This window comes from Leuresthes tenuis, unplaced genomic scaffold (genome assembly GCF_036924035.1).
Source record: "Leuresthes tenuis unplaced genomic scaffold, fLeuTen1.0.hap1 SCAF_1, whole genome shotgun sequence".
NCBI classification, from domain to species: Eukaryota; Metazoa; Chordata; class Actinopteri; order Atheriniformes; family Atherinopsidae; genus Leuresthes; species Leuresthes tenuis.
In genome coordinates, this window is record NW_027325355.1 from 41,500,474 (window position 1) to 41,519,899 (window position 19,426).

Genomic DNA, 19,426 nt, shown 5'->3' on the forward strand with positions numbered 1-19,426 from the left:
TGGTCGAGAGAAGAGAAAAAGCTTACAGCACCTGGTATTCCCAAGAGGTCTTCCATCCAAGTATTAACCACGCCCAACCCTCCTTGGCTTCCGAGATCAGACGAGGTCGGGTATGTTCAGGGTGGTGTGGCCGTAAGCAAGCATAACTGTGACAAATGTGCATTATATAGGTACTGGAATCATACAGTTCCTCTATGTAACCAGATAATTGCAGAGAAAAGCTGACTTGTAGTGGGCACATCTTCTTCCCTGATGTGATTATTCTCCGCAGCTGAAACTGAGACTCTCAGATCACTTCGTGTCTGCCAACAAAGCAGCAGCAGCTGAAGATGACCAACTTCTTCATGTGTCACAGAGTGATCAGACGTTGCAACAAAAGACATGCAGGTGGTAGAGAGAAGAGAAAAAGCTTACAGCACCTGGTATTCCCAAGAGGTCTTCCATCCAAGTACTAACCACGCCCAACCCTCCTTGGCTTCCAAGATCAGACGAGGTCGGGCATATTCAGGGTGGTGCGGCCGTAAGTAACAATCTCCGTGACAAATGTGCATTATATAGGCAATGGAATCATACACTTCCTCTATGTAACCAGATAATTGCAGAGAAAGGCTGATATGTAGTGGGCACATCTTCTTCCCTGACGTGATAATTCTCTCCAGCTGAAAATGAGACTCTCAGATCACTTTGTGTCTGCCAACAAAGCAGCAGCAGCTGAAGATGACCAACTTCCTCATGTGTCAAAGGGTGATCAGACGTTGCAACAAAAGACATGCAGGTGGTAGAGAGAAGAGAAAAAGCTTACAGCACCTGGTATTCCCAAGCAGTCTCCCATCCAAGTACTAACCAGGCCCAAACCTGCTTGACTTCCAAGATCAGACGAGGTCGGGCTTATTCAGGGTGGTGTGGCCGTAAGCAACAATATCTGTGACAAATGTGCATTATATAGGTACTGGAATCATACACTTCCTCTATGTAACCAGATAATTGCCGAGAAAGGCTGACTTGTAGTGGGCACATCTTCTTCCCTGATGTGATTATTCTCTGCAGCTGAAATTGAGACTCTCAGATCACTTCGTGTCTGCCAACAAAGCAGCAGTAGCTGAAGATGACCAAGAGGTCTTCCATCCAAGTACAAACCAGGCCCAACTGTGCTTGGCTTCCGAGATCAGACGAGGTCGGGCATGTTCAGGGTTGTGTGGCCGTAAGCAACAATGTCTCTGACAAATGTGCATTATATAGGTACTGGAATCATACGGTTCCTCTATGCAACCAGATAATTGCCGAGAAAGGCTGACTTGTAGTGGGCACATCTTCTTCCCTGATGTGATTATTCTCTGCAGCTGAAATTGAGACTCTCAGATCACTTCGTGTCTGCCAACAAAGAAGCAGCAGCTGAAGATGACCAACTTCCTCATGTGTCACAGGGTGATCAGGCGTTGCAACAAAAGACATGCAGGTGGTAGAGAGAAGAGAAAACGCTTACAGTACCTGGTATTCCCAAGAGGTCTTCCATCCAAGTACTAACCACGCCCAACCCTCCTTGGCTTCCAAGATCAGACGAGGTCGGGCATATTCAGGGTGGTGCGGCCGTAAGCAACAATAGCTGTGACAAATGTGCATTATATAGGTACTGGAATCATACACTTCTTCTATGTAACCAGATAATTGCAGAGAAAGGCTGACTTGTAGTGGGCACATCTTCTTCCCTGATGTTATTATTCTCTGCAGCTGAAACTGAGACTCTCAGATCACTTCGTGTCTGCCAACAAAGAAGCAGCAGCTGCTGAAGATGACCAACTTCCTCATGTGTCACAGGATGATCAGACGTTGCAACAAAAGACATGCAGGTGGTAGAGAGAAGAGAAGAAGCTTACAGCACCTGGTATTCCCAAGCAGTCTCCCATCCAAGTACTAAGCAGGCTCAACCCTGCTTGGCTTCCGAGATCAGACGAGGTCGGGCATGTTCAGGGTGGTGTGGCCGTAAGCAACAATGTCTCTGACAAATGTGCATTATATAGGTAGTGGAATCATACGGTTCCTCTATGCAACCAGATAATTGCCGAGAAAGGCTGATGTGTAGCGGTCATATCATCTTCTCTGATGTGATCATTCTCTTCAGCTGAAACTGAGACTCTCAGATCACTTCGTGTCTGCCAACAAAGCAGCAGAAGCTGAAGATGACCAACTTCCTCATGTGTCACAGGGTGATCAGACGTTGCAACAAAAGACATGCAGGTGGTAGAGAGAAGAGAAAAAGCTTAAGGCACCTGGTATTCCCAAGCGGTCTACCATTCAAGTACTAACCAGGCCCAACCCTGCTTGGCTTCCGAGATCAGACGAGGTCGGGCTTATTCAGGGTGGTGTGGCCGTAAGCAACAATATCGGTGACAAATGTGCAATATATAGGTACTGGAATCATACACTTCCTCTGTGTAACCAGATAATTGCCGAAAAATTTTGACTTGTAGTGGGTTCATCTTCCTCCTTGATGTGATTATTCTCTTCAGCTGAAACTGAGACTCTCAGATCACCTCGTGTCTATCAACAAAGCAGCAGCAGCTGAAGATGACCAACTTCTTCACGTGTCACAGGATGATCAGACGTTGCAACAAAAGACATGCAGGTGGTAGAGAGAAGAGAAAAAGCTTACAGCACCTGGTATTCCCAAGCTGTCTCCCATCCAAGTACTAACCAGGTACAACCTTCTTGGTGTCCGAGATCAGACGAGGTTGGGCTTATTCAGGGTGGTGTGGCCGTAAGCAACAATGTCTCTGACAAATGTGCATTATATAGGTACTGGAATCATACGGTTCCTCTATGCAACCAGATAATTGCCGAGAAAGGCTGATGTGTAGCGGGCAAATCATCTTCTCTGATGTGATCATTCTCTGCAACTGAAACTGAGACTCTCAGATCACTTTGTGTCTGCCAACAAAGCAGCAGCAGCTGAAGATGACACACTTCCTCATGTGTCACAGGGTGATCAGACGTTGCAACAAAAGACATGCAGGTTGTAGAGAGAAGAGAAAACGCTTACAGCACCTGGTATTCCCAAGCAGTCTCCCATCCAAGTACTAAGCAGGTTCAACCCTGCTTGGCTTCCGAGATCAGACGAGGTCGGGTATGTTCAGGGTGGTGTGGCCGTAAGCAACAATGTGTCTGACAAAAGTGCATTATATAAGTACAGGAATCATACGGTTCCTCTATGAAACCAGATAATTGCTGAGAAAGGCTGATGTGTAGTGGGCACATCTTCTTCCCTGACGTGATTATTCTCTTCAGTTGAAACTGAGACTCTCAGATCACTTCGTGTCTTCCAACAAAGCAGCAGCAGCTGAAGATGGCCAACTTCCTCATGTGTCACAGGGTGATCAGACGTTGCAACAAAAGACATGCAGGTTGTAGAGAGAAGAGAAAACGCTTACAGCACCTGGTATTCCCAAGCAGTCTCCCATTAAAGTACTAACCAGGCCCAACCCTCCTTGGCTTCCGAGATCAGACGAGGTCGGGCTTATTCAGGGTGGTGTGGCCGTAAGGAACAATTTCTGTGACAAATGTGCATTATATAGGTACTGGAATCATACAATTCCTCTATGTAACCAGATAATTGCAGAGAAAGGCTGACTTGTTATGGGCACATCTTCTTCCCTGATGTGATTATTCTCTGCAGCTGAAACTGAGACTCTCAGATCACTTCGTGTCTGCCAACAAAGCAGCAGCAGCTGAAGATGACCAACTTCCTCATGTGTCACAGGGTGATCAGACGTTGCAACAAAAGACATGCAGGTGGTCGAGAGAAGACAAAAAGCTTAAAGCTCCTGGTATTCCCAAGCGGTCTCCCATTTAAGTACTAACCAGGCCCAACCCTCCTTGGCTACCGAGATCAGACGAGGTCGGGCATGTTCAGGGTGGTGTGGCCGTAAGCAACTATGTCTGTGACAAATGTGCATTATATAGGTACTGGAATCATACGGTTCCTCTATGTAACCAGATAATTGCCGAGAAAGGCTGACTTGTAGTGGGCAAATCTTCTTCCCTCATGTGATCATTCTCTGCAGCTGAAACTGAGACTCTCAGATCACTTCGTGTCTGCCAACAAAGCAGCAGCAGCTGAAGATGACCACCTTCCTCATGTGTCACAGGGTGATCAGACGTTGCAACAAAAGACATGCAGGTGGTCGAGAGAAGAGAAAAAGCTTACAGCACCTGGTATTCCCAAGAGGTCTTCCATCCAAGTATTAACCACGCCCAACCCTCCTTGGCTTCCGAGATCAGACGAGGTCGGGTATGTTCAGGGTGGTGTGGCCGTAAGCAAGCATAACTGTGACAAATGTGCATTATATAGGTACTGGAATCATACAGTTCCTCTATGTAACCAGATAATTGCCGAGAAAGGCTGATAAGTAGTGGGCACATCTTCTTCCCTGACGTGATTATTCTCTTCAGCTGAAACTGAGACTCTCAGATCACTTCGTGTCTGCCAACAAAGCAGCAGAAGCTGAAGATGACCAACTTCCTCATGTGTCACAGGGTGATCAGACGTTGCAACAAAAGACATGCAGGTGGTCGAGAGAAGAGAAAAAGCTTACAGCACCTGGAATTCCCAAGCGGTCTACCATTCAAGTACTAACCAGGCCCAACCCTGCTTGGCTTCCGAGATCAGACGAGGTCGGGCTTATTCAGGGTGGTGTGGCCGTAAGCAACAAAATCGGTGACAAATGTGCATTATATAGGTACTGGAATCATACACTTCCTCTGTGTAACCAGATAATTGCCGAAAAAGGCTGACTTGTAGTGGGTTCATCTTCCTCCTTGATGTGATTATTCTCTTCAGCTGAAACTGAGACTCTCAGATCACCTCGTGTCTATCAAAAAAGCAGCAGCAGCTGAAGATGACCAACTTCCTCATGTGTCACAGGGTGATCAGACGTTGCAACAAAAGACATGCAGGTTGTAGAGAGAAGAGAAAAAGCATACAGCACCTGGTATTCCCAAGCTGTCTCCCATCCAAGTACTAACCAGGTACAACCCTGCTTGGGTTCTGAGATCAGTCAAGGTCTGGCATATTCAGGGTGGTGTGGCCGTAAGTAACAATGTCTCTGACAAATGTGCATTATATAGGTACTGGAATCATACACTTCCTCTATGTAACCAGATAATTGCCGAGAAAGGCTGACTTGTAGTGGGCACATCTTCTTCCCTGATGTGATTATTCTCTGCAGCTGAAATTGAGACTCTCAGATCACTTCGTGTCTGCCAACAAAGCAGCAGTAGCTGAAGATGACCAAGAGGTCTTCCATCCAAGTACAAACCAGGCCCAACTGTGCTTGGCTTCCGAGATCAGACGAGGTCGGGCATGTTCAGGGTTGTGTGGCCGTAAGCAACAATGTCTCTGACAAATGTGCATTATATAGGTACTGGAATCATACGGTTCCTCTATGCAACCAGATAATTGCCGAGAAAGGCTGACTTGTAGTGGGTTCATCTTCCTCCTTGATGTGATTATTCTCTTCAGCTGAAACTGAGACTCTCAGATCACCTCGTGTCTATCAACAAAGCAGCAGCAGCTGAAGATGACCAACTTCCTCATGTGTCACAGGGTGATCAGACGTTGCAACAAAAGACATGCAGGTTGTAGAGAGAAGAGAAAAAGCATACAGCACCTGGTATTCCCAAGCTGTCTCCCATCCAAGTACTAACCAGGTACAACCCTGCTTGGGTTCTGAGATCAGTCAAGGTCTGGCATATTCAGGGTGGTGTGGCCGTAAGTAACAATGTCTCTGACAAATGTGCATTATATAGGTACTGGAATCATACACTTCCTCTATGTAACCAGATAATTGCCGAGAAAGGCTGACTTGTAGTGGGCACATCTTCTTCCCTGATGTGATTATTCTCTGCAGCTGAAATTGAGACTCTCAGATCACTTCGTGTCTGCCAACAAAGCAGCAGTAGCTGAAGATGACCAAGAGGTCTTCCATCCAAGTACAAACCAGGCCCAACTGTGCTTGGCTTCCGAGATCAGACGAGGTCGGGCATGTTCAGGGTTGTGTGGCCGTAAGCAACAATGTCTCTGACAAATGTGCATTATATAGGTACTGGAATCATACGGTTCCTCTATGCAACCAGATAATTGCCGAGAAAGGCTGACTTGTAGTGGGCACATCTTCTTCCCTGATGTGATTATTCTCTGCAGCTGAAATTGAGACTCTCAGATCACTTCGTGTCTGCCAACAAAGAAGCAGCAGCTGAAGATGACCAACTTCCTCATGTGTCACAGGGTGATCAGGCGTTGCAACAAAAGACATGCAGGTGGTAGAGAGAAGAGAAAACGCTTACAGTACCTGGTATTCCCAAGAGGTCTTCCATCCAAGTACTAACCACGCCCAACCCTCCTTGGCTTCCAAGATCAGACGAGGTCGGGCATATTCAGGGTGGTGCGGCCGTAAGCAACAATAGCTGTGACAAATGTGCATTATATAGGTACTGGAATCATACACTTCTTCTATGTAACCAGATAATTGCAGAGAAAGGCTGACTTGTAGTGGGCACATCTTCTTCCCTGATGTTATTATTCTCTGCAGCTGAAACTGAGACTCTCAGATCACTTCGTGTCTGCCAACAAAGAAGCAGCAGCTGCTGAAGATGACCAACTTCCTCATGTGTCACAGGATGATCAGACGTTGCAACCAAAGACATGCAGGTGGTAGAGAGAAGAGAAGAAGCTTACAGCACCTGGTATTCCCAAGCAGTCTCCCATCCAAGTACTAAGCAGGCTCAACCCTGCTTGGCTTCCGAGATCAGACGAGGTCGGGCATGTTCAGGGTGGTGTGGCCGTAAGCAACAATGTCTCTGACAAATGTGCATTATATAGGTAGTGGAATCATACGGTTCCTCTATGCAACCAGATAATTGCCGAGAAAGGCTGATGTGTAGCGGTCATATCATCTTCTCTGATGTGATCATTCTCTTCAGCTGAAACTGAGACTCTCAGATCACTTCGTGTCTGCCAACAAAGCAGCAGAAGCTGAAGATGACCAACTTCCTCATGTGTCACAGGGTGATCAGACGTTGCAACAAAAGACATGCAGGTGGTAGAGAGAAGAGAAAAAGCTTAAGGCACCTGGTATTCCCAAGCGGTCTACCATTCAAGTACTAACCAGGCCCAACCCTGCTTGGCTTCCGAGATCAGACGAGGTCGGGCTTATTCAGGGTGGTGTGGCCGTAAGCAACAATATCGGTGACAAATGTGCAATATATAGGTACTGGAATCATACACTTCCTCTGTGTAACCAGATAATTGCCGAAAAATTTTGACTTGTAGTGGGTTCATCTTCCTCCTTGATGTGATTATTCTCTTCAGCTGAAACTGAGACTCTCAGATCACCTCGTGTCTATCAACAAAGCAGCAGCAGCTGAAGATGACCAACTTCTTCACGTGTCACAGGATGATCAGACGTTGCAACAAAAGACATGCAGGTGGTAGAGAGAAGAGAAAAAGCTTACAGCACCTGGTATTCCCAAGCTGTCTCCCATCCAAGTACTAACCAGGTACAACCTTCTTGGTGTCCGAGATCAGACGAGGTTGGGCTTATTCAGGGTGGTGTGGCCGTAAGCAACAATGTCTCTGACAAATGTGCATTATATAGGTACTGGAATCATACGGTTCCTCTATGCAACCAGATAATTGCCGAGAAAGGCTGATGTGTAGCGGGCAAATCATCTTCTCTGATGTGATCATTCTCTGCAACTGAAACTGAGACTCTCAGATCACTTTGTGTCTGCCAACAAAGCAGCAGCAGCTGAAGATGACACACTTCCTCATGTGTCACAGGGTGATCAGACGTTGCAACAAAAGACATGCAGGTTGTAGAGAGAAGAGAAAACGCTTACAGCACCTGGTATTCCCAAGCAGTCTCCCATCCAAGTACTAAGCAGGTTCAACCCTGCTTGGCTTCCGAGATCAGACGAGGTCGGGTATGTTCAGGGTGGTGTGGCCGTAAGCAACAATGTGTCTGACAAAAGTGCATTATATAAGTACAGGAATCATACGGTTCCTCTATGAAACCAGATAATTGCTGAGAAAGGCTGATGTGTAGTGGGCACATCTTCTTCCCTGACGTGATTATTCTCTTCAGTTGAAACTGAGACTCTCAGATCACTTCGTGTCTTCCAACAAAGCAGCAGCAGCTGAAGATGGCCAACTTCCTCATGTGTCACAGGGTGATCAGACGTTGCAACAAAAGACATGCAGGTTGTAGAGAGAAGAGAAAACGCTTACAGCACCTGGTATTCCCAAGCAGTCTCCCATTAAAGTACTAACCAGGCCCAACCCTCCTTGGCTTCCGAGATCAGACGAGGTCGGGCTTATTCAGGGTGGTGTGGCCGTAAGGAACAATTTCTGTGACAAATGTGCATTATATAGGTACTGGAATCATACAATTCCTCTATGTAACCAGATAATTGCAGAGAAAGGCTGACTTGTTATGGGCACATCTTCTTCCCTGATGTGATTATTCTCTGCAGCTGAAACTGAGACTCTCAGATCACTTCGTGTCTGCCAACAAAGCAGCAGCAGCTGAAGATGACCAACTTCCTCATGTGTCACAGGGTGATCAGACGTTGCAACAAAAGACATGCAGGTGGTCGAGAGAAGACAAAAAGCTTAAAGCTCCTGGTATTCCCAAGCGGTCTCCCATTTAAGTACTAACCAGGCCCAACCCTCCTTGGCTACCGAGATCAGACGAGGTCGGGCATGTTCAGGGTGGTGTGGCCGTAAGCAACTATGTCTGTGACAAATGTGCATTATATAGGTACTGGAATCATACGGTTCCTCTATGTAACCAGATAATTGCCGAGAAAGGCTGACTTGTAGTGGGCAAATCTTCTTCCCTCATGTGATCATTCTCTGCAGCTGAAACTGAGACTCTCAGATCACTTCGTGTCTGCCAACAAAGCAGCAGCAGCTGAAGATGACCACCTTCCTCATGTGTCACAGGGTGATCAGACGTTGCAACAAAAGACATGCAGGTGGTCGAGAGAAGAGAAAAAGCTTACAGCACCTGGTATTCCCAAGAGGTCTTCCATCCAAGTATTAACCACGCCCAACCCTCCTTGGCTTCCGAGATCAGACGAGGTCGGGTATGTTCAGGGTGGTGTGGCCGTAAGCAAGCATAACTGTGACAAATGTGCATTATATAGGTACTGGAATCATACAGTTCCTCTATGTAACCAGATAATTGCCGAGAAAGGCTGATAAGTAGTGGGCACATCTTCTTCCCTGACGTGATTATTCTCTTCAGCTGAAACTGAGACTCTCAGATCACTTCGTGTCTGCCAACAAAGCAGCAGAAGCTGAAGATGACCAACTTCCTCATGTGTCACAGGGTGATCAGACGTTGCAACAAAAGACATGCAGGTGGTCGAGAGAAGAGAAAAAGCTTACAGCACCTGGAATTCCCAAGCGGTCTACCATTCAAGTACTAACCAGGCCCAACCCTGCTTGGCTTCCGAGATCAGACGAGGTCGGGCTTATTCAGGGTGGTGTGGCCGTAAGCAACAAAATCGGTGACAAATGTGCATTATATAGGTACTGGAATCATACACTTCCTCTGTGTAACCAGATAATTGCCGAAAAAGGCTGACTTGTAGTGGGTTCATCTTCCTCCTTGATGTGATTATTCTCTTCAGCTGAAACTGAGACTCTCAGATCACCTCGTGTCTATCAACAAAGCAGCAGCAGCTGAAGATGACCAACTTCCTCATGTGTCACAGGGTGATCAGACGTTGCAACAAAAGACATGCAGGTTGTAGAGAGAAGAGAAAAAGCATACAGCACCTGGTATTCCCAAGCTGTCTCCCATCCAAGTACTAACCAGGTACAACCCTGCTTGGGTTCTGAGATCAGTCAAGGTCTGGCATATTCAGGGTGGTGTGGCCGTAAGTAACAATGTCTCTGACAAATGTGCATTATATAGGTACTGGAATCATACGGTTCCTCTATGCAACCAGATAATTGCCGAGAAAGGCTGATGTGTAGCGGGTAAATCATCTTCTCTGATGTGATCATTCTCTGCAACTGAAACTGAGACTCTCAGATCACTTCGTGTCTGCCAACAAAGAAGCAGCAGCTGCTGAAGATGACCAACTTCCTCATGTGTCACAGGATGATCAGACGTTGCAACCAAAGACATGCAGGTGGTAGAGAGAAGAGAAGAAGCTTACAGCACCTGGTATTCCCAAGCAGTCTCCCATCCAAGTACTAAGCAGGCTCAACCCTGCTTGGCTTCCGAGATCAGACGAGGTCGGGCATGTTCAGGGTGGTGTGGCCGTAAGCAACAATGTCTCTGACAAATGTGCATTATATAGGTAGTGGAATCATACGGTTCCTCTATGCAACCAGATAATTGCCGAGAAAGGCTGATGTGTAGCGGTCATATCATCTTCTCTGATGTGATCATTCTCTTCAGCTGAAACTGAGACTCTCAGATCACTTCGTGTCTGCCAACAAAGCAGCAGAAGCTGAAGATGACCAACTTCCTCATGTGTCACAGGGTGATCAGACGTTGCAACAAAAGACATGCAGGTGGTAGAGAGAAGAGAAAAAGCTTAAGGCACCTGGTATTCCCAAGCGGTCTACCATTCAAGTACTAACCAGGCCCAACCCTGCTTGGCTTCCGAGATCAGACGAGGTCGGGCTTATTCAGGGTGGTGTGGCCGTAAGCAACAATATCGGTGACAAATGTGCAATATATAGGTACTGGAATCATACACTTCCTCTGTGTAACCAGATAATTGCCGAAAAATTTTGACTTGTAGTGGGTTCATCTTCCTCCTTGATGTGATTATTCTCTTCAGCTGAAACTGAGACTCTCAGATCACCTCGTGTCTATCAACAAAGCAGCAGCAGCTGAAGATGACCAACTTCTTCACGTGTCACAGGATGATCAGACGTTGCAACAAAAGACATGCAGGTGGTAGAGAGAAGAGAAAAAGCTTACAGCACCTGGTATTCCCAAGCTGTCTCCCATCCAAGTACTAACCAGGTACAACCTTCTTGGTGTCCGAGATCAGACGAGGTTGGGCTTATTCAGGGTGGTGTGGCCGTAAGCAACAATGTCTCTGACAAATGTGCATTATATAGGTACTGGAATCATACGGTTCCTCTATGCAACCAGATAATTGCCGAGAAAGGCTGATGTGTAGCGGGCAAATCATCTTCTCTGATGTGATCATTCTCTGCAACTGAAACTGAGACTCTCAGATCACTTTGTGTCTGCCAACAAAGCAGCAGCAGCTGAAGATGACACACTTCCTCATGTGTCACAGGGTGATCAGACGTTGCAACAAAAGACATGCAGGTTGTAGAGAGAAGAGAAAACGCTTACAGCACCTGGTATTCCCAAGCAGTCTCCCATCCAAGTACTAAGCAGGTTCAACCCTGCTTGGCTTCCGAGATCAGACGAGGTCGGGTATGTTCAGGGTGGTGTGGCCGTAAGCAACAATGTGTCTGACAAAAGTGCATTATATAAGTACAGGAATCATACGGTTCCTCTATGAAACCAGATAATTGCTGAGAAAGGCTGATGTGTAGTGGGCACATCTTCTTCCCTGACGTGATTATTCTCTTCAGTTGAAACTGAGACTCTCAGATCACTTCGTGTCTTCCAACAAAGCAGCAGCAGCTGAAGATGGCCAACTTCCTCATGTGTCACAGGGTGATCAGACGTTGCAACAAAAGACATGCAGGTTGTAGAGAGAAGAGAAAACGCTTACAGCACCTGGTATTCCCAAGCAGTCTCCCATTAAAGTACTAACCAGGCCCAACCCTCCTTGGCTTCCGAGATCAGACGAGGTCGGGCTTATTCAGGGTGGTGTGGCCGTAAGGAACAATTTCTGTGACAAATGTGCATTATATAGGTACTGGAATCATACAATTCCTCTATGTAACCAGATAATTGCAGAGAAAGGCTGACTTGTTATGGGCACATCTTCTTCCCTGATGTGATTATTCTCTGCAGCTGAAACTGAGACTCTCAGATCACTTCGTGTCTGCCAACAAAGCAGCAGCAGCTGAAGATGACCAACTTCCTCATGTGTCACAGGGTGATCAGACGTTGCAACAAAAGACATGCAGGTGGTCGAGAGAAGACAAAAAGCTTAAAGCTCCTGGTATTCCCAAGCGGTCTCCCATTTAAGTACTAACCAGGCCCAACCCTCCTTGGCTACCGAGATCAGACGAGGTCGGGCATGTTCAGGGTGGTGTGGCCGTAAGCAACTATGTCTGTGACAAATGTGCATTATATAGGTACTGGAATCATACGGTTCCTCTATGTAACCAGATAATTGCCGAGAAAGGCTGACTTGTAGTGGGCAAATCTTCTTCCCTCATGTGATCATTCTCTGCAGCTGAAACTGAGACTCTCAGATCACTTCGTGTCTGCCAACAAAGCAGCAGCAGCTGAAGATGACCACCTTCCTCATGTGTCACAGGGTGATCAGACGTTGCAACAAAAGACATGCAGGTGGTCGAGAGAAGAGAAAAAGCTTACAGCACCTGGTATTCCCAAGAGGTCTTCCATCCAAGTATTAACCACGCCCAACCCTCCTTGGCTTCCGAGATCAGACGAGGTCGGGTATGTTCAGGGTGGTGTGGCCGTAAGCAAGCATAACTGTGACAAATGTGCATTATATAGGTACTGGAATCATACAGTTCCTCTATGTAACCAGATAATTGCCGAGAAAGGCTGATAAGTAGTGGGCACATCTTCTTCCCTGACGTGATTATTCTCTTCAGCTGAAACTGAGACTCTCAGATCACTTCGTGTCTGCCAACAAAGCAGCAGAAGCTGAAGATGACCAACTTCCTCATGTGTCACAGGGTGATCAGACGTTGCAACAAAAGACATGCAGGTGGTCGAGAGAAGAGAAAAAGCTTACAGCACCTGGAATTCCCAAGCGGTCTACCATTCAAGTACTAACCAGGCCCAACCCTGCTTGGCTTCCGAGATCAGACGAGGTCGGGCTTATTCAGGGTGGTGTGGCCGTAAGCAACAAAATCGGTGACAAATGTGCATTATATAGGTACTGGAATCATACACTTCCTCTGTGTAACCAGATAATTGCCGAAAAAGGCTGACTTGTAGTGGGTTCATCTTCCTCCTTGATGTGATTATTCTCTTCAGCTGAAACTGAGACTCTCAGATCACCTCGTGTCTATCAACAAAGCAGCAGCAGCTGAAGATGACCAACTTCCTCATGTGTCACAGGGTGATCAGACGTTGCAACAAAAGACATGCAGGTTGTAGAGAGAAGAGAAAAAGCATACAGCACCTGGTATTCCCAAGCTGTCTCCCATCCAAGTACTAACCAGGTACAACCCTGCTTGGGTTCTGAGATCAGTCAAGGTCTGGCATATTCAGGGTGGTGTGGCCGTAAGTAACAATGTCTCTGACAAATGTGCATTATATAGGTACTGGAATCATACGGTTCCTCTATGCAACCAGATAATTGCCGAGAAAGGCTGATGTGTAGCGGGTAAATCATCTTCTCTGATGTGATCATTCTCTGCAACTGAAACTGAGACTCTCAGATCACTTCATGTCTGCCAACAAAGCAGCAGCAGCTGAAGATGACCAACTTCCTCATGTGTCACAGGGTGGTCAGACGTTGCAACAAAAGACATTCAGGTGGTCCAGAGAAGAGAAAAAGCTTATAGCACCTGGTATTCCCAAGCAGTCTCTCATTGAAGTACGAACCAGACCCAACCCTGCTTGGCTTCCAGGATAAGACAAGGTGGGGCTTGTTCAGGGTGGTGTGGCGGTAAGCAACAATATTTGTTACAAATGTGAATTATATAGGTACTGGAATCATACACTTCCTCTATGAAACCAGATAATTGCCGGGAAAGGCTGATGTGTAGTGGGCATATCATATTCTCTGATGTGATCATTCTCTTCAGCTGAAACTGAGACTCTCAGATCACTTCGTGTCTGCCAACAAAGCAGCAGCAGCTGAAGATGACCAACTTCCTCATGTGTCACAGGGCGATCAGACCTTGCAACAAAAGACATGCAGGTGGTAGAGAGAAGAGAAAAAATTTACAGCACCTGGTATTCCCAAGCGGTCTCCCACCCAAGTACTAACCAGGCCCAACACTGCTTGGCTTCCGAGATCAGACGAGGTCAGGCAAATTCAGGGTGGTGTGAACGTAAGTAACCATGTCTGTGACAAATGTGCATTATATAAGTACAGGAATCATACGGTTCCTCTATGTAACCAGATAATTGATGAGAAAGGCTGATGTGTAGTGGGCACATCTTCTTCCCTGACGTGATTATTCTCTTCAGCTGAAACTGAGACTCTCAGATCACTTCGTGTCTTCCAACAAAGCAGCAGCAGCTGAAGATGACCAACTTCTTCACGTGTCACAGGGTGATCAGACGTTGCAACAAAAGACATGCAGGTGGTAGAGAGAAGAGAAAAAGCTTACAGCACCTGGTATTCCCAAGCTGTCTCCCAACCAAGTACTAAGCAGGCTCAACCCTGCTTGGCTTCCGAGATCAGACAAGGTCGGGCATGTTCAGGGTAGTGTGGCCGTAAGCAACAATGTGTCTGACAAATGTGCATTATATAAGTACAGGAATCATACGGTTCCTCTATGTAACCATATAATTGCTGAGAAAGGCTGATGTGTAGTGGGCACATCTTCTTCCTTGACGTGATTATTCTCTTCAGCTGAAACTGAGACTCTCAGATCACTTCGTGTCTGCCAACAAAGCAGCAGCAGCTGAAGATGACCAACTTCCTCATGTGTCACAGGGCGATCAGACCTTGCAACAAAATACATGCAGGTGGTAGAGAGAAGAGAAAAAGCTTACAGCACCTGGCATTCCCAAGGGGTCTCCCATTCAAGTACTAACCAGGTCCAACCCTGCTTGGGTTCCGAGATCAGACAAGGTCAGACATATTCAGGGTGGTTTGGCCGTAAGTAACAATCTCTGTGACAAATGTGCATTATATAGGCAATGGAATCATACACTTCCTCTATGTAACCAGATAATTGCCGAGAAAGGCTGATATGTAGTGGGCACATCTTCTTCCCTGACGTGATAATTCTCTCCAGCTGAAAATTAGACTCTCAGATCACTTTGTGTCTGCCAACAAAGCAGCAGCAGCTGAAGATGACCAACTTCCTCATGTGTCAAAGGGTGATCAGACGTTGCAACAAAAGACATGCAGGTGGTAGAGAGAAGAGAAAAAGCTTACAGCTCCTGGTATTCCCAAGCGGTCTCCCATTTAAGTACTAACCAGGCCCAACCCTCCTTAGCTACCGAGATCAGACGAGGTCGGGCATGTTCAGGGTGGTGTGGCCGTAAGCAACAATGTCTGTGACAAATGTGCATTATATAGGTACTGGAATCATACGGTTCCTCTATGTAACCAGATAATTGCCGAGAAAGGCAGACTTGTAGTGGGCAAATCTTCTTCCCTCATGTGATCATTCTCTGCAGCTGAAACTGAGACTCTCAGATCACTTTGTGTCTGCCAACAAAGCAGCAGCAGCTGAAAATGACCACCTTTCTCATGTGTCACAGGGTGATCAGACGTTGCAACAAAAGACATGCAGGTGGTCGAGAGAAGAGAAAAAGCTTACAGCACCTGGTATTCCCAAGAGGTCTTCCATCCAAGTACTAACCACGCCCAACCCTCCTTGGCTTCCGAGATCAGACGAGGTCGGGCATGTTCAGGGTTGTGTGGCCGTAAGCAACAATGTCTCTGACAAATGTGCATTATATAGGTACTGGAATCATACGGTTCCTCTATGCAACCAGATCATTTCCGAGAAAGGCTGATGTGTAGTGGGCACATCTTCTTCCCTGACGTGATTATTCTCTGCAGCTGAAACTGAGACTCTCAGATCACTTTGTGTCTGCCAACAAAGCAGCAGAAGCTGAAGATGACAGACTTCCTCATGTGTCACAGGGTGATCAGACGTTGCAACAAAACACATGCAGGTGGTAGAGAGAAGAGAAAAAGCTTACAGCACCTGGTATTCCCAAGCGGTCTCCCACCCAAGTACTAACCAGGCCCAACACTGCTTGGCTTCCGAGATCAGACGAGGTCAGGCAAATTCAGGGTGGTGTGGCCGTAAGTAACAATGTCTGTGACAAATGTGCATTATATAAGTACAGGAATCATACGGTTCCTCTATGTAACCAGATAATTGATAAGAAAGGCTGATGTGTAGTGGGCACATCTTCTTCCCTGACGTGATTATTCTCTTCAGCTGAAACTGAGACTCTCAGATCACTTCGTGTCTTCCAACAAAGCAGCAGCAGCTGAAGATGACCAACTTCTTCACGTGTCACAGGGTGATCAGACGTTGCAACAAAAGACATGCAGGTGGTAGAGAGAAGAGAAAAAGCTTACAGCACCTGGTATTCCCAAGCTGTCTCCCATCCAAGTACTAAGCAAGCTCAACCCTGCTTGGCTTCCGAGATCAGACAAGGTCAGGCATGTTCCGGGTGGTGTGGCCGTAAGCAACAATGTGTCTGACAAATGTGCATTATATAAGTACAGGAATCATACGGTTCCTCTATGTAACCATATAATTGCTGAGAAAGGCTGATGTGTAGTGGGCACATCTTCTTCCCTGACGTGATTATTCTCTGCAGCTGAAATTGAGACTCTCAGATCACTTCGTGTCTGCCAACAAAGCAGCAGCAGCTGAAGATGACCAACTTCCTCATGTGTCACAGGGCGATCAGACCTTGCAACAAAATACATGCAGGTGGTAGAGAGAAGAGAAAAAGCTTAAAGCACCTGGCATTCCCAAGGGGTCTCCCATTCAAGTACTAACCAGGTCCAACCCTGCTTGGGTTCCAAGATCAGACAAGGTCAGACATATTCAGGGAGGTTTGGCCGTAAGTAACAATCTCCGTGACAAATGTGCATTATATAGGCAATGGAATCATACACTTCCTCTATGTAACCAGATAATTGCCGAGAAAGGCTGATATGTAGTGGGCACATCTTCTTCCCTGACGTGATAATTCTCTCCAGCTGAAAATTAGACTCTCAGATCACTTTGTGTCTGCCAACAAAGCAGCAGCAGCTGAAGATGACCAACTTCCTCATGTGTCAAAGGGTGATCAGACGTTGCAACAAAAGACATGCAGGTGATAGAGAGAAGAGAAAAAGCTTACAGCACCTGGTATTCCCAAGAGGTCTTCCATCCAAGTACTAACCACGCCCAACCCTCCTTGGCTTCCAAGATCAGACGAGGTCGGGCATATTCAGGGTGGTGCGGCCGTAAGTAACAATCTCCGTGACAAATGTGAATTATATAGGCAATGGAATCATACACTTCCTCTATGTAACCAGATAATTGCCGAGAAAGGATGATATGTAGTGGGCACATCTTCATCCCTGACGTGATAATTCTCTCCAGCTGAAAATGAGACTCTCAGATCACTTTGTGTCTGCCAACAAAGCAGCAGCAGCTGAAGATGACCAACTTCCTCATGTGTCAAAGGGTGATCAGACGTTGCAACAAAAGACATGCAGGTGGTAGAGAAAAGAGAAAAAGCTTACAGCACCTGGTATTCCCAAGAGGTCTTCCATCCAAGTACTAACCAGGCCCAAACCTGCTTGACTTCCAAGATCAGACGAGGTCGGGCTTATTCAGGGTGGTGTGGCCGTAAGCAACAATATCTGTGACAAATGTGCATTATATAGGTACTGGAATCATACACTTCCTCTATGTAACCAGATAATTGCCGAGAAAGGCTGACTTGTAGTGGGCACATCTTCTTCCCTGATGTGATTATTCTCTGCAGCTGAAATTGAGACTCTCAGATCACTTCGTGTCTGCCAACAAAGAAGCAGCAGCAGCTGAAGATGACCAACTTCCTCATGTGTCACAGGGTGATCAGACGTTGCAACAAAAGACATGCAGGTGGTCGAGAGAAGACAAAAAGCTTACAGCTCCTGGTATTCCCAAGCGGTCTCCCATTTAAGTACTAACCAGGCCCAACCGTCCTTGGCTACCGAGATCAGACGAGGTCGGGCATGTTCAGGGTGGTGTGGCCGTAAGCAACAATGTCTGTGACAAATGTGCATTATATAGGTACTGGAATCATACGGTTCCTCTATGTAACCAGATAATTGCCGAGAAAGGCAGACTTGTAGTGGGCAAATCTTCTTCCCTCATGTGATCATTCTCTGCAACTGAAACTGAGACTCTCAGATCACTTCGTGTCTGCCAACAAAGCAGCAGTAGCTGAAGATGACCAAGAGGTCTTCCATCCAAGTACAAACCAGGCCCAACTGTGCTTGGCTTCCGAGATCAGACGAGGTTGGGCATGTTCAGGGTTGTGTGGCCGTAAGCAACAATGTCTCTGACAAATGTGCATTATATAGGTACTGGAATCATACGGTTCCTCTATGCAACCAGATAATTGCCGAGAAAGGCTGACTTGTAGTGGGCACATCTTCTTCCCTGATGTGATCATTCTCTGCAGCTGAAATTGAGACTCTCAGATCACTTCGTGTCTGCCAACAAAGAAGCAGCAGCTGAAGATGACCAACTTCCTCATGTGTCACAGGGTGATCAGGCGTTGCAACAAAAGACATGCAGGTGGTAGAGAGAAGAGAAAACGCTTACAGTACCTGGTATTCCCAAGAGGTCTTCCATCCAAGTACTAACCACGCCCAACCCTCCTTGGCTTCCAAGATCAGATGAGGTCGGGCATATTCAGGGTGGTGCGGCCGCAAGCAACAATAGCTGTGACAAATGTGCATTATATAGGTACTGGAATCATACACTTCTTCTATGTAACCAGATAATTGCAGAGAAAGGCTGATATGTAGTGGGCACATCTTGTTCCCTGACGTGATAATTTTCTCCAGCTGAAAATGAGACTCTAAGATCACTTCGTGTCTGCCAACAAAGCAGCAGCAGCTGAAGATGACCAACTTCCTCATGTGTCACAGGGTGATCAGACGTTGCAACAAAAGACATGCAGGTGGTTGAGAGAAGAGAAAAAGCTTACAGCACCTGGTATTCCCAAGCTGTCTCCCATTCAAGTACTAACAAGGCCCAACCCTGCTTGGCTTCCAAGATCAGACGAGGTCGGGCATATTCAGGGTGGTGTGGCCGTAAGCAACAATGTCTGTGACAAATATAAACTGTATAGGTACTGGAATCATACGGTTCCTCTATGCAACCAGATAATTGCCAAGAAAGGCTGATAAGTAGTGGAAACATCTTCCCTGACGTGATTATTCTCTCCAGCTGAAACTGAGACTCTCATATCACTTCGTGTCTGCCAACAAAGCAGCAGCAGCTGAAGATGACCAACTTCCTCATGTGTCACAGGGCGATCAGACATTGCAACAAAAGACATGCAGGTGGTAGAGAGAA

At 46.6% G+C, this 19,426-nt stretch overlaps 3 non-coding genes and 36 pseudogenes across 3 annotated transcripts; all 39 read right to left on the bottom strand.

Annotated features, from left to right (window-relative positions):
- Positions 1-19: 19 nt before the first annotated feature.
- LOC140268827 (5S ribosomal RNA) lies at positions 20-138 on the bottom strand (annotated as a pseudogene).
- A 269-nt stretch (positions 139-407) lies between these two features.
- LOC140292677 (5S ribosomal RNA) lies at positions 408-526 on the bottom strand (annotated as a pseudogene).
- A 269-nt stretch (positions 527-795) lies between these two features.
- LOC140297960 (5S ribosomal RNA) lies at positions 796-914 on the bottom strand (annotated as a pseudogene).
- Positions 915-1,476: 562 nt separating this feature from the next.
- LOC140294099 (5S ribosomal RNA) lies at positions 1,477-1,595 on the bottom strand (annotated as a pseudogene).
- A 272-nt stretch (positions 1,596-1,867) lies between these two features.
- Positions 1,868-1,986, bottom strand: LOC140300150 (5S ribosomal RNA; annotated as a pseudogene).
- Positions 1,987-2,255: 269 nt separating this feature from the next.
- On the bottom strand, positions 2,256-2,374 carry LOC140300978 (5S ribosomal RNA; annotated as a pseudogene).
- A 656-nt stretch (positions 2,375-3,030) lies between these two features.
- LOC140313346 (5S ribosomal RNA) lies at positions 3,031-3,149 on the bottom strand (annotated as a pseudogene).
- Positions 3,150-3,418: 269 nt separating this feature from the next.
- On the bottom strand, positions 3,419-3,537 carry LOC140288518 (5S ribosomal RNA; annotated as a pseudogene).
- A 269-nt stretch (positions 3,538-3,806) lies between these two features.
- Positions 3,807-3,925, bottom strand: LOC140288972 (5S ribosomal RNA; annotated as a pseudogene).
- A 269-nt stretch (positions 3,926-4,194) lies between these two features.
- On the bottom strand, positions 4,195-4,313 carry LOC140268839 (5S ribosomal RNA; annotated as a pseudogene).
- A 269-nt stretch (positions 4,314-4,582) lies between these two features.
- On the bottom strand, positions 4,583-4,701 carry LOC140298029 (5S ribosomal RNA). The gene has a single exon (XR_011913712.1). It is a non-coding gene; the product is annotated as a 5S ribosomal RNA (ribosomal RNA).
- Positions 4,702-6,332: 1,631 nt separating this feature from the next.
- On the bottom strand, positions 6,333-6,451 carry LOC140294100 (5S ribosomal RNA; annotated as a pseudogene).
- A 272-nt stretch (positions 6,452-6,723) lies between these two features.
- Positions 6,724-6,842, bottom strand: LOC140300172 (5S ribosomal RNA; annotated as a pseudogene).
- Positions 6,843-7,111: 269 nt separating this feature from the next.
- Positions 7,112-7,230, bottom strand: LOC140300979 (5S ribosomal RNA; annotated as a pseudogene).
- Positions 7,231-7,886: 656 nt separating this feature from the next.
- Positions 7,887-8,005, bottom strand: LOC140313351 (5S ribosomal RNA; annotated as a pseudogene).
- Positions 8,006-8,274: 269 nt separating this feature from the next.
- LOC140288519 (5S ribosomal RNA) lies at positions 8,275-8,393 on the bottom strand (annotated as a pseudogene).
- Positions 8,394-8,662: 269 nt separating this feature from the next.
- LOC140288973 (5S ribosomal RNA) lies at positions 8,663-8,781 on the bottom strand (annotated as a pseudogene).
- Positions 8,782-9,050: 269 nt separating this feature from the next.
- LOC140268846 (5S ribosomal RNA) lies at positions 9,051-9,169 on the bottom strand (annotated as a pseudogene).
- A 269-nt stretch (positions 9,170-9,438) lies between these two features.
- Positions 9,439-9,557, bottom strand: LOC140298030 (5S ribosomal RNA). Its single transcript, XR_011913713.1, has one exon. It is a non-coding gene; the product is annotated as a 5S ribosomal RNA (ribosomal RNA).
- Positions 9,558-10,217: 660 nt separating this feature from the next.
- LOC140300183 (5S ribosomal RNA) lies at positions 10,218-10,336 on the bottom strand (annotated as a pseudogene).
- Positions 10,337-10,605: 269 nt separating this feature from the next.
- On the bottom strand, positions 10,606-10,724 carry LOC140300980 (5S ribosomal RNA; annotated as a pseudogene).
- A 656-nt stretch (positions 10,725-11,380) lies between these two features.
- On the bottom strand, positions 11,381-11,499 carry LOC140313357 (5S ribosomal RNA; annotated as a pseudogene).
- A 269-nt stretch (positions 11,500-11,768) lies between these two features.
- On the bottom strand, positions 11,769-11,887 carry LOC140288520 (5S ribosomal RNA; annotated as a pseudogene).
- A 269-nt stretch (positions 11,888-12,156) lies between these two features.
- LOC140288974 (5S ribosomal RNA) lies at positions 12,157-12,275 on the bottom strand (annotated as a pseudogene).
- A 269-nt stretch (positions 12,276-12,544) lies between these two features.
- LOC140268853 (5S ribosomal RNA) lies at positions 12,545-12,663 on the bottom strand (annotated as a pseudogene).
- Positions 12,664-12,932: 269 nt separating this feature from the next.
- Positions 12,933-13,051, bottom strand: LOC140298031 (5S ribosomal RNA). The gene has a single exon (XR_011913714.1). It is a non-coding gene; the product is annotated as a 5S ribosomal RNA (ribosomal RNA).
- Positions 13,052-14,096: 1,045 nt separating this feature from the next.
- On the bottom strand, positions 14,097-14,215 carry LOC140288928 (5S ribosomal RNA; annotated as a pseudogene).
- Positions 14,216-14,484: 269 nt separating this feature from the next.
- Positions 14,485-14,603, bottom strand: LOC140294351 (5S ribosomal RNA; annotated as a pseudogene).
- A 269-nt stretch (positions 14,604-14,872) lies between these two features.
- On the bottom strand, positions 14,873-14,991 carry LOC140292663 (5S ribosomal RNA; annotated as a pseudogene).
- A 269-nt stretch (positions 14,992-15,260) lies between these two features.
- On the bottom strand, positions 15,261-15,379 carry LOC140300070 (5S ribosomal RNA; annotated as a pseudogene).
- A 269-nt stretch (positions 15,380-15,648) lies between these two features.
- Positions 15,649-15,767, bottom strand: LOC140289049 (5S ribosomal RNA; annotated as a pseudogene).
- Positions 15,768-16,036: 269 nt separating this feature from the next.
- LOC140301416 (5S ribosomal RNA) lies at positions 16,037-16,155 on the bottom strand (annotated as a pseudogene).
- Positions 16,156-16,424: 269 nt separating this feature from the next.
- On the bottom strand, positions 16,425-16,543 carry LOC140296563 (5S ribosomal RNA; annotated as a pseudogene).
- Positions 16,544-16,812: 269 nt separating this feature from the next.
- Positions 16,813-16,931, bottom strand: LOC140297239 (5S ribosomal RNA; annotated as a pseudogene).
- Positions 16,932-17,200: 269 nt separating this feature from the next.
- Positions 17,201-17,319, bottom strand: LOC140292679 (5S ribosomal RNA; annotated as a pseudogene).
- A 269-nt stretch (positions 17,320-17,588) lies between these two features.
- LOC140300416 (5S ribosomal RNA) lies at positions 17,589-17,707 on the bottom strand (annotated as a pseudogene).
- A 272-nt stretch (positions 17,708-17,979) lies between these two features.
- On the bottom strand, positions 17,980-18,098 carry LOC140280400 (5S ribosomal RNA; annotated as a pseudogene).
- Positions 18,099-18,660: 562 nt separating this feature from the next.
- On the bottom strand, positions 18,661-18,779 carry LOC140294346 (5S ribosomal RNA; annotated as a pseudogene).
- Positions 18,780-19,048: 269 nt separating this feature from the next.
- LOC140283072 (5S ribosomal RNA) lies at positions 19,049-19,167 on the bottom strand (annotated as a pseudogene).
- Between the last annotated feature and the right edge of the window lie 259 nt (positions 19,168-19,426).